At 45.1% G+C, this 15,302-nt stretch overlaps 17 non-coding genes across 17 annotated transcripts; 13 read left to right on the top strand and 4 right to left on the bottom strand.

The window, feature by feature from the left end:
* Window positions 1–3,937: 3,937 nt before the first annotated feature.
* Window positions 3,938–4,052, top strand: LOC132146038 (U5 spliceosomal RNA). Its single transcript, XR_009434789.1, has one exon. It is a non-coding gene; the product is annotated as a U5 spliceosomal RNA (small nuclear RNA).
* Window positions 4,053–4,345: 293 nt separating this feature from the next.
* On the top strand, window positions 4,346–4,417 carry trnag-ucc (transfer RNA glycine (anticodon UCC)). The gene has a single exon. It is a non-coding gene; the product is annotated as a tRNA-Gly (tRNA).
* Window positions 4,418–4,520: 103 nt separating this feature from the next.
* trnad-guc (transfer RNA aspartic acid (anticodon GUC)) lies at window positions 4,521–4,592 on the bottom strand. Its single transcript has one exon. It is a non-coding gene; the product is annotated as a tRNA-Asp (tRNA).
* A 1,066-nt stretch (window positions 4,593–5,658) lies between these two features.
* On the top strand, window positions 5,659–5,773 carry LOC132145856 (U5 spliceosomal RNA). The gene has a single exon (XR_009434618.1). It is a non-coding gene; the product is annotated as a U5 spliceosomal RNA (small nuclear RNA).
* Window positions 5,774–6,066: 293 nt separating this feature from the next.
* Window positions 6,067–6,138, top strand: trnag-ucc (transfer RNA glycine (anticodon UCC)). Its single transcript has one exon. It is a non-coding gene; the product is annotated as a tRNA-Gly (tRNA).
* Window positions 6,139–7,391: 1,253 nt separating this feature from the next.
* Window positions 7,392–7,506, top strand: LOC132146039 (U5 spliceosomal RNA). Its single transcript, XR_009434790.1, has one exon. It is a non-coding gene; the product is annotated as a U5 spliceosomal RNA (small nuclear RNA).
* Window positions 7,507–7,799: 293 nt separating this feature from the next.
* Window positions 7,800–7,871, top strand: trnag-ucc (transfer RNA glycine (anticodon UCC)). Its single transcript has one exon. It is a non-coding gene; the product is annotated as a tRNA-Gly (tRNA).
* A 103-nt stretch (window positions 7,872–7,974) lies between these two features.
* trnad-guc (transfer RNA aspartic acid (anticodon GUC)) lies at window positions 7,975–8,046 on the bottom strand. Its single transcript has one exon. It is a non-coding gene; the product is annotated as a tRNA-Asp (tRNA).
* Window positions 8,047–9,111: 1,065 nt separating this feature from the next.
* LOC132145754 (U5 spliceosomal RNA) lies at window positions 9,112–9,226 on the top strand. Its single transcript, XR_009434521.1, has one exon. It is a non-coding gene; the product is annotated as a U5 spliceosomal RNA (small nuclear RNA).
* Window positions 9,227–9,694: 468 nt separating this feature from the next.
* Window positions 9,695–9,766, bottom strand: trnad-guc (transfer RNA aspartic acid (anticodon GUC)). The gene has a single exon. It is a non-coding gene; the product is annotated as a tRNA-Asp (tRNA).
* Window positions 9,767–10,831: 1,065 nt separating this feature from the next.
* On the top strand, window positions 10,832–10,945 carry LOC132146041 (U5 spliceosomal RNA). The gene has a single exon (XR_009434792.1). It is a non-coding gene; the product is annotated as a U5 spliceosomal RNA (small nuclear RNA).
* A 293-nt stretch (window positions 10,946–11,238) lies between these two features.
* Window positions 11,239–11,310, top strand: trnag-ucc (transfer RNA glycine (anticodon UCC)). Its single transcript has one exon. It is a non-coding gene; the product is annotated as a tRNA-Gly (tRNA).
* A 1,248-nt stretch (window positions 11,311–12,558) lies between these two features.
* On the top strand, window positions 12,559–12,672 carry LOC132146091 (U5 spliceosomal RNA). The gene has a single exon (XR_009434839.1). It is a non-coding gene; the product is annotated as a U5 spliceosomal RNA (small nuclear RNA).
* A 293-nt stretch (window positions 12,673–12,965) lies between these two features.
* On the top strand, window positions 12,966–13,037 carry trnag-ucc (transfer RNA glycine (anticodon UCC)). Its single transcript has one exon. It is a non-coding gene; the product is annotated as a tRNA-Gly (tRNA).
* A 1,239-nt stretch (window positions 13,038–14,276) lies between these two features.
* Window positions 14,277–14,390, top strand: LOC132146092 (U5 spliceosomal RNA). Its single transcript, XR_009434840.1, has one exon. It is a non-coding gene; the product is annotated as a U5 spliceosomal RNA (small nuclear RNA).
* A 286-nt stretch (window positions 14,391–14,676) lies between these two features.
* Window positions 14,677–14,748, top strand: trnag-ucc (transfer RNA glycine (anticodon UCC)). Its single transcript has one exon. It is a non-coding gene; the product is annotated as a tRNA-Gly (tRNA).
* A 103-nt stretch (window positions 14,749–14,851) lies between these two features.
* Window positions 14,852–14,923, bottom strand: trnad-guc (transfer RNA aspartic acid (anticodon GUC)). Its single transcript has one exon. It is a non-coding gene; the product is annotated as a tRNA-Asp (tRNA).
* Window positions 14,924–15,302: the final 379 nt, after the last annotated feature.

The raw sequence follows: 15,302 nt of genomic DNA on the forward strand, positions 1-15,302 counted from the left end.
CCCCTCAGAACGGCTGGTCTTCGTGTTGGACCATAGATGGACAGATCTGTTGAGAACTGCCTCTCTTGAACATCTCTTGGCAACGCAACATAGGAGCAAGGATCTTCTTAAACGGGTTGAAGGCTTGTTTTTTTTTCTGTGTCTTCCACAAATTGTATTATTATTTATATTATTGTAGCTGTTGTTGTTTAATTTACAATTTTAAATTATTTAATTGATTTCCATTTGTTAAATAAAACATCAGAAGTATTGGCCTTGTTTACACTGTACTTTAGTGTGTTAATTAATTGTATTGACTTGCTTTATTTTATCTTGCTCAGTTTTGTAAACACTAAATGTTAGTAACGGCTATTATTAAACTCCGTAAATAAATATTTTATTTAAAATACTCTTACCAGTCAAATGTTTTTCAGCAGTAAGATTTTTAATGTTTTTTGAGAATCTCTTCTGCTCACCAAGCCTGCCTTTATTTTATCCAAAGTACAGCAAAAACAGTAGCATTTTAAATATTCTTACTATTTTAAATCAGCTGCTTTCTATTTCAGTTCAATTCAATTCAAGTTTATTTGTATAGCGCTTTTTACAATACAAATTGTTACAAAGCAACTTTACAGAAAATTATGTTTCTACAATATTTAGTAATAGCTTATAAGTGGTGACTGTCAGTTTGTGCACGTATGACAGGATTTGTAGAAAAATTCATACAAGACGTAGTCAGCCAGACGATGAACATTATTAATTTTATTAATAATTAATAATTATTATATGATGCAGTCACACTTGTAGCAATATTTGTTAGTTCTGTTTGTGGATTCAAGGTTAGGATCATCTGGGGTCCTCTGAGGGTCAGCATCATCTCTTCTCAGGTGTTCTGGATCCAGACTGGAGCTTGTGTAAATCCTAGTTACCACGGGATGTAAATCCAGCAGAAACAGAGACACATATAGAGACATCATTAGCATAGCTGCTGTTCCAACAGAGTAAAATTAATTAGTTTAACCCAAGCTAAAGAATAAGAATGCACATTTGATCAGATACAACTACACTCACAATTTAAGAGATACATTATTCGAATGCTTGGCGAAAGAGATGCGTTTATAATTTAGATTTAAACAGAGAGAGTGTGTCTGAACCCCGAACATTATCAGGAAGGCTATATATTTGAATATATACTGTAATTTATTTCTGTGATGCACAGCTGTATTTTCAGCATCATTCATCCAGTCTTCAGTGTCACATGATCTTCAGAAATCAGAATAATATGATGATTTACTGCTCAAGAAAAATTTATTATTATTATTATTACTGTTGTTATGTTATGTTGAAAACAGCCGAGTACAATCTTTTCAGTTTCTTACATGAATAGAAAGTTCAGAAGAACAGCATTTATCTGAAATATATATATATATATATATATATATTATTTTACATTTTCATCATCAACATTTTTCATCTTTATCATCACTTTTAATCAATTTAAATCATCCTTGCTAAAAAAAAAGGCATTAATTTCTGTCATTTCTTTCCCCCCAAAAGAATGGTACAATCTATATTGTTAAGAAAGCTTTTTATTTCAAATAAATGCAGATCTTTGGATCTTTCTATTTAAAGAATCCCTGGGGGGGTTTAAAATATTGATAATAATAATAATAATAATATTTTTTCTTGAGCAGTAAATCATCATATTATTCTGATTTCTGAAGATCATGTGACACTGAAGACAGGAGAAATGATGCTGAAAATACAGCTGCTCATCACAAAAATAAAATACATTTTACTATATGTTCAAATAGAAAGCAGTTATTTTAACTAGTAAAAATATTTCAACAATATTATTGCTTTTACTGTATTTTGGACCAAATAAAGGCAGGCTTGGTGAGAATTAAAAATCTTACTGTTCAAAAACATTTAAGTGGTAGTGTAATATATTTTTTTTCTGTGTTCTCCACAACTTTAGATTTTATTATTGTTGTTGTTGTTGAATCTATACATTTAAATATTTTCATGTATTTCAATTTGTTAATTAAAATACTATAAGTATGTGGCCTTGTTTGAACTGTATTGAACTGTGTGTTAAGTTTTATTGATTAAAAAATGTATACATTTTGTTGATTTTCTTTTAAATTGATATTACATTTTATTTACTTGCTCAGATATGTAAACACTGAATGTTAATAACTGTTACCATTAAACATACATAATTATTTAATATAAAACATATTTGTATTGTTTTTTCTGTTCTCCACATCTTTATTTTTATTATATCTGTTGCTGTTGTTTAATAACCTATGATTATTTTATGTATATTTATTTAATTATTATATATTTTTGTTTTTTCTTTTAATTTTTATAAGTATATTACTTTACTATACATAAAATGAAAAACTTACTTTTTTGTGAGTTTTAGTTATATTTCATATATATGGGTTTTCTGTACAGTTATACACATATAAATAGACGTATCTTTATAAATAAAGGCCTGAAACATTATCAAAGTGTTCTTTTTAATTATTCACATTTTTCTATATTAAAAATAACTATTCCCTATTATAATGTATATGTTTCTTAAGATCTTTGCACATTTTGTACACCATACAAAAGAACAATTATTACAAGATTTATTTTTATCTTTGTTCACAAAGTTTATTATATGTTAATCGTACTTAAAGTGTACCTAGATGAAAAAACGAATACAAACTCATTTTATGGTATTTGTGGCCGAGACGGGATTCGAACCTCTAATTCTGTGTATTTTTTTCGTCCCGCCTCCCTGGAATTTCCTTCGTTGCTATTGGCTAGTTAGCGCTCTACACCTATCCGCGACTGGCCTTCGCGTGACAGGCGGAGATACTGTCCACTATACTAACAAGGAGCTGCGCATGCTGCCGTTTCTCCCCCAACCGAAGCTACTGCACCGACATAACTGAACAATGCATGGCTTTTTCTGACGCTGACACAGCCCTAGCACCGTCAAATTCCGGATGGACCCATCATTAGCTAAAGTCGCATAACATTTGGAACACTACCCGTTGCAGGGGTCATTGTTTGGACTCTTTTTTTTTTTTAAATTGCGCTTTAAACAAAAAGGATTGTGTCAATGCAACTGAACAACATTAATTAGGAACACAGTGCGTCAATAAAGCAAAATGACAGTTAAAGGCATTTCGTCATTGAAATCGGTGATGTCATCATTCAGCTAAGTTCAGTTTAAATAGTATCTGTGCAATAATTTGCAATCAAGTCAACGTTATCGCTGTACATGAAGTGTCCACAGCTATGCCTGCCAGAGGCGACAGAGGCAAGGAACCAAAACTCGATCGGTGAAAAAATGGAGAAAAAACCCGGTGAGAAACCAGGCTCAGTCGGGGAGACAGTTCTCCTCTGCTCAAAAGAAACCAGCAAATCAGCTCCAGGCTGCAGAAAAGTCAGACTGTGCAGAAGAATCATCTGTTTCCTGTGGTCTTGTCCTGGTGGTCGTCTGAGACAAGGTCTTTACAGGGGATCTGTATCTGGGGCTCATCTAGTTGTCCCGGTCTCCGCTGTGTTTCAGGGCCATAGAGGTCCTTTCTAGGTGTTGATCAACCATCTTGTCTGGATACTGACTGGATCCGGGTGACTGAAGCGGCCCACTGATCTGGATACAGACTGGATCTGGTGGCTACGGTGACCTTGGAATAAGGGATTTCTTTAAAAGACTCTTTTATTCATATAAGATTTTCTCCAACTTTTCAGATGGAGGCATGAGAAAGAGATTGCCTTGATTGGGCTTGTGGTTATTGGTGGACCGAGTGGACTTTTGTGAGTTTTACTTCTCCCTTTTGGAGTGGGGGGGGGGGCTGACGAAACGCATGTGGGCAGGCGTCGTCACCCTTGATGACCCTTGGCGAGCGTAGTGGTTTACCAGAGGCGTCGCACAGGCCGGAGTGGTCGTAGACACAGCTCGAGTTTCTCTTCATTGTCGCATAAATCTTTCGCCTTTTACTAAAGATTTCCATGGAGGGGAACTTTTGCGAGTGACCTGTTTTTTTGGGTGCTCTGCTCACAGCAGAGCTACATCGAAATGTCAAGAGCAGAATCAATTTGGCCGTCCGCCAACACGCTGCAGGAGGGCGTGCCACTGGTCTTCGTCTGTATTTGCACTCTCTGCGTTTGCGCTGTCAGCACTTAATGTTTATTTAGCTGGCATGGGAAGGCAGCACTTTCTTGTACGTGACGGGATGCAAACTCTGGAAGGCTCTCTTTAGTGACGGGTCCAAACAAAGATCTCATCAGCTCCTCTAGCCCTATCGGCGACTCGTGCACTTCGAGCCTTCTTAACGACGGCGCAAGTGGCTGACTGGTGACTGCGTTGGTGGTATAGTGGTGAGCATAGCTGCCTTCCAAGCAGTTGACCTGGGTTCGATTCCCGGCCAACGCATGTCCTTTGGCTCGGGCTGATGTCGAAGCAGAACTCCTTCTGTGACCTGTGGCTCCTCCCAAAACTTTTGGATGGATCGTTCGGAAGCCGAAAAGAGCTAGCTCTCCCCGTCGGGGAATCGAACCCCGGTCTTCCGCGTGACAGGCGGAGATACTGTCCACTATACTAACGAGGAGCTGCGCATGCTGCCGTTTCTCCCCCAACCGACGCTACTGCACCGACATAACTGAACAATGCATGGCTTTTTCTGACGCTGACACAGCCCTAGCACCGTCAAATTCCGGGTGGACCCATCATTAGCTAAAGTCGCATAACATTTGGAACACTACCCGTTGCAGGGGTCATTGTTTGGACTCTTTTTTTTTTTTAAATTGCGCTTTAAACAAAAAGGATTGTGTCAATGCAACTGAACAACATTAATTAGGAACACAGTGCGTCAATAAAGCAAAATGACAGTTAAAGGCATTTCGTCATTGAAATCGGTGATGTCATCATTCAGCTAAGTTCAGTTTAAATAGTATCTGTGCAATAATTTGCAATCAAGTCAACGTTATCGCTGTACATGAAGTGTCCCCAGCTATGCCTGCCAGAGGCGACAGAGGCAAGGAACCAAAACTCGATCGGTGAAAAAATGGAGAAAAAACCCGGTGAGAAACCAGGCTCAGTCGGGGAGACAGTTCTCCTCTGGTCAGAAGAAACCAGCAAATCAGCTCCAGGCTGCAGAAAAGTCAGACTGTGCAGAAGAATCATCTGTTTCCTGTGGTCTTGTCCTGGTGGTCGTCTGAGACAAGGTCTTTACAGGGGATCTGTATCTGGGGCTCATCTAGTTGTCCCGGTCTCCGCTGTGTTTCAGGGCCATAGAGGTCCTTTCTAGGTGTTGATCAACCATCTTGTCTGGATACTGACTGGATCCGGGTGACTGAAGCGGCCCACTGATCTGGATACAGACTGGATCTGGTGGCTACGGTGACCTCGGAATAAGGGATTTCTTTAAAAGACTCTTTTATTCATATAAGATTTTCTCCAACTTTTCAGATGGAGGCATGAGAAAGAGATTGCCTTGATTGGGCTTGTGGTTATTGGTGGACCGAGTGGACTTTTGTGAGTTTTACTGCTCCCTTTTGGAGTGGGGGGGGGGGGCTGACGAAACGCATGTGGGCAGGCGTCGTCACCCTTGATGACCCTTGGCGAGCGTAGTGGTTTACCAGAGGCAGCGCACAGGCCGGAGTGGTCGTAGACACAGCTCGAGTTTCTCTTCATTGTCGCATAAATCTTTCGCCTTTTACTAAAGATTTCCGTGGAGGGGAACTTTTGCGAGTGACCTGTATTTTTGGGTGCTCTGCTCACAGCAGAGCTACATCGAAATATTAAGAGCAGAATCAATTTGGCCGTCCGCCAACATGCTGCAGGAGGGCGTGCCACTGGTCTTCGTCTGTATTTGCACTCTCTGCGTTTGCGCTGTCAGCACTTAATGTTTATTTAGCTGGCATGGGAAGGCAGCACTTTCTTGTACGTGACGGGATGCAAACTCTGTAAGGCTCTCTTTAGTGACGGGTCCAAACAAAGATCTCATCAGCTCCTCTAGTCCTATCGGCGACTCGTGCACTTCGAGCCTTCTTAACGACGGCGCAAGTGGCTGACTGCTGACTGCGTTGGTGGTATAGTGGTGAGCATAGCTGCCTTCCAAGCAGTTGACCCGGGTTCGATTCCCGGCCAACGCAAGTCCTTTGGCTCGGGCTGATGTCGAAGCAGAACTCCTTCTGTGACCTGTGGCTCCTCCCAAAACTTTTTGATGGATCATTCGGAAGCCGAAAAGAGCTAGCTCTCCCTGTCGGGGAATCGAACCCCGGTCTTCCGCGTGACAGGCGGAGATACTGTCCACTATACTAACGAGGAGCTGTGCATGCTGCCGTTTCTCCCCCAACCGACGCTACTGCACCGACATAACTGAACAATGCATGGCTTTTTCTGACGCTGACACAGCCCTAGCACCGTTAAATTCCGGGTGGACCCATCATTAGCTAAAGTCGCATAACATTTGGAACACTACCCGTTGCAGGGGTCATTGTTTGGACTCTTTTTTTTTTTTTTTTTTTTTTTTTAAATTGCGCTTTAAACAAAAAGGATTGTGTCAATGCAACTGAACAACATTAATTAGGAACACAGTGCGTCAATAAAGCAAAATGACAGTTAAAGGCATTTCGTCATTGAAATCGGTGATGTCATCATTCAGCTAAGTTCAGTTTAAATAGTATCTGTGCAATAATTTGCAATCAAGTCAACGATATCGCTGTACATGAAGTGTCCCCAGCTATGCCTGCCAGAGGCGACAGAGGCAAGGAACCAAAACTCGATCGGTGAAAAAATGGAGAAAAAACCCGGTGAGAAACCAGGCTCAGTCGGGGAGACAGTTCTCCTCTGGTCAGAAGAAACCAGCAAATCAGCTCCAGGCTGCAGAAAAGTCAGACTGTGCAGAAGAATCATCTGTTTCCTGTGGTCTTGTCCTGGTGGTCGTCTGAGACAAGGTCTTTACAGGGGATCTGTATCTGGGGCTCATCTAGTTGTCCCGGTCTCCGCTGTGTTTCAGGGCCATAGAGGTCCTTTCTAGGTGTTGATCAACCATCTTGTCTGGATACTGACTGGATCCGGGTGACTGAAGCGGCCCACTGATCTGGATACAGACTGGATCTGGTGGCTACGGTGACCTTGGAATAAGGGATTTCTTTAAAAGACTCTTTTATTCATATAAGATTTTCTCCAACTTTTCAGATGGAGGCATGAGAAAGAGATTGCCTTGATTGGGCTTGTGGTTATTGGTGGACCGAGTGGACTTTTGTGAGTTTTACTTCTCCCTTTTGGAGTGGGGGGGGGGGCTGACGAAACGCATGTGGGCAGGCGTCGTCACCCTTGATGACCCTTGGCGAGCGTAGTGGTTTACCAGAGGCGTCGCACAGGCCGGAGTGGTCGTAGACACAGCTCGAGTTTCTCTTCATTGTCGCATAAATCTTTCGCCTTTTACTAAAGATTTCCATGGAGGGGAACTTTTGCGAGTGACCTGTTTTTTTGGGTGCTCTGCTCACAGCAGAGCTACATCGAAATGTCAAGAGCAGAATCAATTTGGCCGTCCGCCAACACGCTGCAGGAGGGCGTGCCACTGGTCTTCGTCTGTATTTGCACTCTCTGCGTTTGCGCTGTCAGCACTTAATGTTTATTTAGCTGGCATGGGAAGGCAGCACTTTCTTGTACGTGATGGGATGCAAACTCTGGAAGGCTCTCTTTAGTGACGGGTCCAAACAAAGATCTCATCAGCTCCTCTAGCCCTATCGGCGACTCGTGCACTTCGAGCCTTCTTAACGACGGCGCAAGTGGCTGACTGCTGACTGCGTTGGTGGTATAGTGGTGAGCATAGCTGCCTTCCAAGCAGTTGACCCGGGTTCGATTCCCGGCCAACGCAAATCCTTTGGCTCGGGCTGATGTCGAAGCAGAACTCCTTCTGTGACCTGTGGCTCCTCCCAAGACTTTTGGATGGATCATTCGGAAGCCGAAAAGAGCTAGCTCTCCCCGTCGGGGAATCGAACCCCGGTCTTCCGCGTGACAGGCGGAGATACTGTCCACTATACTAACGAGGAGCTGCGCATGCTGCCGTTTCTCCCCCAACCGACGCTACTGCACCGACATAACTGAACAATGCATGGCTTTTTCTGACGCTGACACAGCCCTAGCACCGTCAAATTCTGGATGGACCCATCATTAGCTAAAGTCGCATAACATTTGGAACACTACCCGTTGCAGGGGTCATTGTTTGGACTCTTTTTTTTTTTTAAATTGCGCTTTAAACAAAAAGGATTGTGTCAATGCAACTGAACAACATTAATTAGGAACACAGTGCGTCAATAAAGCAAAATGACAGTTAAAGGCATTTCGTCATTGAAATCGGTGATGTCATCATTCAGCTAAGTTCAGTTTAAATAGTATCTGTGCAATAATTTGCAATCAAGTCAACGTTATCGCTGTACATGAAGTGTCCCCAGCTATGCCTGCCAGAGGCGACAGAGGCAAGGAACCAAAACTCGATCGGTGAAAAAATGGAGAAAAAACCCGGTGAGAAACCAGGCTCAGTCGGGGAGACAGTTCTCCTCTGGTCAGAAGAAACCAGCAAATCAGCTCCAGGCTGCAGAAAAGTCAGACTGTGCAGAAGAATCATCTGTTTCCTGTGGTCTTGTCCTGGTGGTCGTCTGAGACAAGGTCTTTACAGGGGATCTGTATCTGGGGCTCATCTAGTTGTCCCGGTCTCCGCTGTGTTTCAGGGCCATAGAGGTCCTTTCTAGGTGTTGATCAACCATCTTGTCTGGATACTGACTGGATCCGGGTGACTGAAGCGGCCCACTGATCTGGATACAGACTGGATCTGGTGGCTACGGTGACCTCGGAATAAGGGATTTCTTTAAAAGACTCTTTTATTCATATAAGATTTTCTCCAACTTTTCAGATGGAGGCATGAGAAAGAGATTGCCTAGATTGGGCTTGTGGTTATTGGTGGACCGAGTGGACTTTTGTGAGTTTTACTGCTCCCTTTTGGAGTGGGGGGGGGGGCTGACGAAACGCATGTGGGCAGGCGTCGTCACCCTTGATGACCCTTGGCGAGCGTAGTGGTTTACCAGAGGCAGCGCACAGGCCGGAGTGGTCGTAGACACAGCTCGAGTTTCTCTTCATTGTCGCATAAATCTTTCGCCTTTTACTAAAGATTTCCGTGGAGGGGAACTTTTGCGAGTGACCTGTATTTTTGGGAGCTCTGCTCACAGCAGAGCTACATCGAAATGTCAAGAGCAGAATCAATTTGGCCGTCCGCCAACACGCTGCAGGAGGGCGTGCCACTGGTCTTCGTCTGTATTTGCACTCTCTGCGTTTGCGCTGTCAGCACTTAATGTTTATTTAGCTGGCATGGGAAGGCAGCACTTTCTTGTACGTGACGGGATGCAAACTCTGGAAGGCTCTCTTTAGTGACGGGTCCAAACAAAGATCTCATCAGCTCCTCTAGCCCTATCGGCGACTCGTGCACTTCGAGCCTTCTTAGCGACGGCGCAAGTGGCTGACTGCAGACTGCGTTGGTGGTATAGTGGTGAGCATAGCTGCCTTCCAAGCAGTTGACCCGGGTTCGATTCCCGGCCAACACATGTCCTTTGGCTCGGGCTGATGTCGAAGCAGAACTCCTTCTGTGACCTGTGGCTCCTCCCAAAACTTTTGGATGGATCATTCGGAAGCCGAAAAGAGCTAGCTCTCCCCGTCGGGGAATCGAACCCCGGTCTTCCGCGTGACAGGCGGAGATACTGTCCACTATACTAACGAGGAGCTGCGCATGCTGCCGTTTCTCCCCCAACCGACGCTACTGCACCGACATAACTGAAAAATGCATGGCTTTTTCTGACGCTGACACAGCCCTAGCACCGTCAAATTCCGGATGGACCCATCATTAGCTAAAGTCGCATAACATTTGGAACACTACCCGTTGCAGGGGTCATTGTTTGGACTCTTTTTTTTTTTTAAATTGCGCTTTAAACAAAAAGGATTGTGTCAATGCAACTGAACAACATTAATTAGGAACACAGTGCGTCAATAAAGCAAAATGACAGTTAAAGGCATTTCGTCATTGAAATCGGTGATGTCATCATTCAGCTAAGTTCAGTTTAAATAGTATCTGTGAATTAATTTGCAATCAAGTCAACGTTATCGCTGTACATGAAGTGTCCCCAGCTATGCCTGCCAGAGGCGACAGAGGCAAGGAACCAAAACTCGATCGGTGAAAAAATGGAGAAAAAACCCGGTGAGAAACCAGGCTCAGTCGGGGAGACAGTTCTCCTCTGGTCAGAAGAAACCAGCAAATCAGCTCCAGGCTGCAGAAAAGTCAGACTGTGCAGAAGAATCATCTGTTTCCTGTGGTCTTGTCCTGGTGGTCGTCTGAGACAAGGTCTTTACAGGGGATCTGTATCTGGGGCTCATCTAGTTGTCCCGGTCTCCGCTGTGTTTCAGGGCCATAGAGGTCCTTTCTAGGTGTTGATCAACCATCTTGTCTGGATACTGACTGGATCCGGGTGACTGAAGCGGCCCACTGTTCTGGATACAGACTGGATCTGGTGGCTACGGTGACCTCGGAATAAGGGATTTCTTTAAAAGACTCTTTTATTCATATAAGATTTTCTCCAACTTTTCAGATGGAGGCATGAGAAAGAGATTGCCTTGATTGGGCTTGTGGTTATTGGTGGACCGAGTGGACTTTTGTGAGTTTTACTTCTCCCTTTTGGAGTGGGGGGGGGGCTGACGAAACGCATGTGGGCAGGCGTCGTCACCCTTGATGACCCTTGGCGAGCGTAGTGGTTTACCAGAGGCATCGCACAGGCCGGAGTGGTCGTAGACACAGCTCGAGTTTCTCTTCATTGTCGCATAAATCTTTCGCCTTTTACTAAAGATTTCCATGGAGGGGAACTTTTGCGAATGACCTGTATTTTTGGGTGCTCTGCTCACAGCAGAGCTACATCGAAATGTCAAGAGCAGAATCAATTTGGCCGTCCGCCAACACGCTGCAGGAGGGCGTGCCACTGGTCTTCGTCTGTATTTGCACTCTCTGCGTTTGCGCTGTCAGCACTTAATGTTTATTTAGCTGGCATGGGAAGGCAGCACTTTCTTGTACGTGACGGGATGCAAACTCTGGAAGGCTCTCTTTAGTGACGGGTCCAAACAAAGATCTCATCAGCTCCTCTAGCCCTATCGGTGACTCGTGCACTTCGAGCCTTCTTAACGACGGCGCAAGTGGCTGACTGCTGACTGCGTTGGTGGTATAGTGGTGAGCATAGCTGCCTTCCAAGCAGTTGACCCGGGTTCGATTCCCGGCCAACGCAAGTCCTTTGGCTCGGGCTGATGTCGAAGCAGAACTCCTTCTGTGACCTGTGGCTCCTCCCAAAACTTTTGGATGGATCATTCGGAAGCCGAAAAGAGCTAGCTCTGCCCGTCGGGGAATCGAACCCCGGTCTTCCGCGTGACAGGCGGAGATACTGTCCACTATACTAACGAGGAGCTGCGCATGCTGCCGTTTCTCCCCCAACCGACGCTACTGCACCGACATAACTGAACAATGCATGGCTTTTTCTGACGCTGACACAGCCCTAGCACCGTCAAATTCCGGGTGGACCCATCATTAGCTAAAGTCGCATAACATTTGGAACACTACCCGTTGCAGGGGTCATTGTTTGGACTCTTTTTTTTTTTTAAATTGCGCTTTAAACAAAAAGGATTGTTTCAATGCAACTGAACAACATTAATTAGGAACACAGTGCGTCAATAAAGCAAAATGACAGTTAAAGGCATTTCGTCATTGAAATCGGTGATGTCATCATTCAGCTAAGTTCAGTTTAAATAGTATCTGTGCAATAATTTGCAATCAAGTCAACGTTATCGCTGTACATGAAGTGTCCCCAGCTATGCCTGCCAGAGGCGACAGAGGCAAGGAACCAAAACTCGATCGGTGAAAAAATGGAGAAAAAACCCGGTGAGAAACCAGGCTCAGTCGGGGAGACAGTTCTCCTCTGGTCAGAAGAAACCAGCAAATCAGCTCCAGGCTGCAGAAAAGTCAGACTGTGCAGAAGAATCATCTGTTTCCTGTGGTCTTGTCCTGGTGGTCGTCTGAGACAAGGTCTTTACAGGGGATCTGTATCTGGGGCTCATCTAGTTGTCCCGGTCTCCGCTGTGTTTCAGGGCCATAGAGGTCCTTTCTAGGTGTTGATCAACCATCTTGTCTGGATACTGACTGGATCCGGGTGACTGAAGCGGCCCACTGATCTGGATACAGACTGGATCTGGTGGCTACGTTGACCTCGGAATAAGGGATTTCTTTAAAAGACTCTTTTATTCATATAAGATTTTCTCCAACTTTTCAGATGGAGGCATGAGAAAGAGATTGCCTTGATTGGGCTTGTGGTTATTGGTGGACCGAGTGGACTTTTGTGAGTTTTACTTCTACCTTTTGGAGTGGGGGGGGGGGGGGGGGGCTGACGAAACGCATGTGGGCAGGCGTCGTCACCCTTGATGACCCTTGGCGAGCGTAGTGGTTTACCAGAGGCATCGCACAGGCCGGAGTGGTCGTAGACACAGCTCGAGTTTCTCTTCATTGTCGCATAAATCTTTCGCCTTTTACTAAAGATTTCCATGGAGGGGAACTTTTGCGAATGACCTGTATTTTTGGGTGCTCTGCTCACAGCAAAGCTACATCGAAATGTCAAGAGCAGAATCAATTTGGCCGTCCGCCAACACGCTGCAGGAGGGCGTGCCACTGGTCTTCGTCTGTATTTGCACTCTCTGCGTTTGCGCTGTCAGCACTTAATGTTTATTTAGCTGGCATGGGAAGGCAGCACTTTCTTGTACGTGACGGGATGCAAACTCTGGAAGGCTCTCTTTAGTGACGGGTCCAAACAAAGATCTCATCAGCTCCTCTAGCCCTATCGGTGACTCGTGCACTTCGAGCCTTCTTAACGATGGCGCAAGTGGCTGACTGCTGACTGCGTTGGTGGTATAGTGGTGAGCATAGCTGCCTTCCAAGCAGTTGACCCGGGTTCGATTCCCGGCCAACGCAAGTCCTTTGGCTCGGGCTGATGTCGAAGCAGAACTCCTTCTGTGACCTGTGGCTCCTCCCAAAACTTTTGGATGGATCATTCGGAAGCCGAAAAGAGCTAGCTCTCCCCGTCGGGGAATCGAACCCGGGTCTTCCGCGTGACAGGCGGAGATACTGTCCACTATACTAACGAGGAGCTGCGCATGCTGCCGTTTCTCCCCCAACCGACGCTACTGCACCGACATAACTGAACAATGCATGGCTTTTTCTGACGCTGACACAGCCCTAGCACCGTCAAATTCCGGGTGGACCCATCATTAGCTAAAGTCGCATAACATTTGGAACACTACCCGTTGCAGGGGTCATTGTTTGGACTCTTTTTTTTTTTTAAATTGCGCTTTAAACAAAAAGGATTGTGTCAATGCAACTGAACAACATTAATTAGGAACACAGTGCGTCAATAAAGCAAAATGACAGTTAAAGGCATTTCGTCATTGAAATCGGTGATGTCATCATTCAGCTAAGTTCAGTTTAAATAGTATCTGTGCAATAATTTGCAATCAAGTCAACGTTATCGCTGTACATGAAGTGTCCCCAGCTATGCCTGCCAGAGGCGACAGAGGCAAGGAACCAAAACTCGATCGGTGAAAAAATGGAGAAAAAACCCGGTGAGAAACCAGGCTCAGTCGGGGAGACAGTTCTCCTCTGGTCAGAAGAAACCAGCAAATCAGCTCCAGGCTGCAGAAAAGTCAGACTGTGCAGAAGAATCATCTGTTTCCTGTGGTCTTGTCCTGGTGGTCGTCTGAGACAAGGTCTTTACAGGGGATCTGTATCTGGGGCTCATCTAGTTGTCCCGGTCTCCGCTGTGTTTCAGGGCCATAGAGGTCCTTTCTAGGTGTTGATCAACCATCTTGTCTGGATACTGACTGGATCCGGGTGACTGAAGCGGCCCACTGATCTGGATACAGACTGGATCTGGTGGCTACGTTGACCTCGGAATAAGGGATTTCTTTAAAAGACTCTTTTATTCATATAAGATTTTCTCCAACTTTTCAGATGGAGGCATGAGAAAGAGATTGCCTTGATTGGGCTTGTGGTTATTGGTGGACCGAGTGGACTTTTGTGAGTTTTACTTCTACCTTTTGGAGTGGGGGGGGGCTGACGAAACGCATGTGGGCAGGCGTCGTCACCCTTGATGACCCTTGGCGAGCGTAGTGGTTTACCAGAGGCATCGCACAGGCCGGAGTGGTCGTAGACACAGCTCGAGTTTCTCTTCATTGTCGCATAAATCTTTCGCCTTTTACTAAAGATTTCCATGGAGGGGAACTTTTGCGAATGACCTGTATTTTTGGGTGCTCTGCTCACAGCAAAGCTACATCGAAATGTCAAGAGCAGAATCAATTTGGCCGTCCGCCAACACGCTGCAGGAGGGCGTGCCACTGGTCTTCGTCTGTATTTGCACTCTCTGCGTTTGCGCTGTCAGCACTTAATGTTTATTTAGCTGGCATGGGAAGGCAGCACTTTCTTGTACGTGACGGGATGCAAACTCTGGAAGGCTCTCTTTAGTGACGGGTCCAAACAAAGATCTCATCAGCTCCTCTAGCCCTATCGGTGACTCGTGCACTTCGAGCCTTCTTAACGATGGCGCAAGTGGCTGACTGCGTTGGTGGTATAGTGGTGAGCATAGCTGCCTTCCAAGCAGTTGACCCGGGTTCGATTCCCGGCCAACGCAAGTCCTTTGGCTCGGGCTGATGTCGAAGCAGAACTCCTTCTGTGACCTGTGGCTCCTCCCAAAACTTTTGGATGGATCATTCGGAAGCCGAAAAGAGCTAGCTCTCCCCGTCGGGGAATCGAACCCCGGTCTTCCGCGTGACAGGCGGAGATACTGTCCACTATACTAACGAGGAGCTGCGCATGCTGCCGTTTCTCCCCCAACCGACGCTACTGCACCGACATAACTGAACAATGCATGGCTTTTTCTGACGCTGACACAGCCCTAGCACCGTCAAATTCCGGGTGGACCCATCATTAGCTAAAGTCGCATAACATTTGGAACACTACCCGTTGCAGGGGTCATTGTTTGGACTCTTTTTTTTTTTTAAATTGCGCTTTAAACAAAAAGGATTGTGTCAATGCAACTGAACAACATTAATTAGGAACACAGTGCGTCAATAAAGCAAAATGACAGTTAAAGGCATTTCGTCATTGAAATCGGTGATGTCATCATTCAGCTAAGTTCAGTTTAAATAGTATCTGTGCAATAATTTGCAATCAAGTCAACGTTAT

This window comes from Carassius carassius, chromosome 8 (genome assembly GCF_963082965.1).
Source record: "Carassius carassius chromosome 8, fCarCar2.1, whole genome shotgun sequence".
NCBI lineage: Eukaryota > Metazoa > Chordata > Actinopteri > Cypriniformes > Cyprinidae > Carassius > Carassius carassius.